Source organism: Diceros bicornis, chromosome 10 (genome assembly GCF_020826845.1).
Source record: "Diceros bicornis minor isolate mBicDic1 chromosome 10, mDicBic1.mat.cur, whole genome shotgun sequence".
Taxonomy (NCBI): Eukaryota; Metazoa; Chordata; class Mammalia; order Perissodactyla; family Rhinocerotidae; genus Diceros; species Diceros bicornis.
Genome location: NC_080749.1, coordinates 6,880,368 through 6,881,592, shown reverse-complemented (window position 1 = coordinate 6,881,592; position 1,225 = coordinate 6,880,368).

Here is a 1,225-nt window from a genome sequence, read left to right as displayed (position 1 = left end):
AATTCTTAGTCTGGAAGCTCTGGGGAAACCTGTCCTCCGTGGGTGACTCTGCTGGTATTTGAAATACTGGTGGCAGAGCTTTCAGCATCACAGCAACATGCAGCCACCACAGTAGACAACCCACAGGTGGGTGGTGTGGTTCCCTGACTGGGAAACGAACCCGGGCCTCAGCAGGGAGAGTGCTGAATCTTGACTACTAAACTACCAGGACTGGCCAGAGAGTGTACAGATTTTGTGTAATCTGGCAATCTTTGCCTTTCCATTGGCCTGTTGATACAATTTGCATTTAATGTGATTATCAATATGGTCATTCATGTCTCCCATCTTGCTATTTGTTTTCTATTTATCCCATTTGTTTTTTTGTTTAATTTGTTCTTTTTTTCTTCTGCCTTTTTTTGGATTGATTGATAAAGTTTATTCCCTTTTATTTTTCATTTGCTTATTACCTATAACTCTGTGTTTTATTATCTTAGTGGTTGCTTCAGAGTTTACATTATACATTTTTAATTTATCACATTCTTCTTCAAGTTATATTATCCTACTTCATGTACAGTATAAAAGCCTTATTTTAGCATGCTTTTATTTTTCCTCTCTTGTACTTTGTGCTACTTTTTACAAATAGTTTACTTTTAGATATGTTATAATCCCCACTATAGAATTTTATTAATTTTGCTTTAAAAATCAATTATCTTTTAAAGAGATTTAAACTATAACAAAACGTCTTTTATATTTATTCACATACTTACCGTTTTTAGTGCTTTTCATTCTTTTGTGTAGATCCAAAGTCTATCTCTTATGATTTTCTTTGTGCTCTAAGGACTTCTTTTAATGCATATTATTTTGTGCTCTATATCTGCTGGTGATGCAATCTTTCAGCTTTTGTATGCTGACAATATCTTTCTTTCATCTTTACTTTTGAAAGACATTTTCCTTGAGTAGTGGACTCTAGGTCGCAATTTTGTTTTTCACCAGTACTTAAAGATGTTCCTCTACCGTTTTCTAATTTTCATTGTTTCTAATAAATTTTCTTCATCCTTATCTTTGGTCCCTTGTACATAAGGAATCTTTTTTTCTCAGATTCTTTTTAAGATGTATCTTTATCAGTCATTTTAAGAAATTTGATTGTAATATAACTTGGTGTCTTTTTCTTTTCCTCTTGTTTTTTGTTCTTGGGGTTGAGTTCACTGAACTTCTAGTTTCTGTACAGTTATATTTTTCATAAATT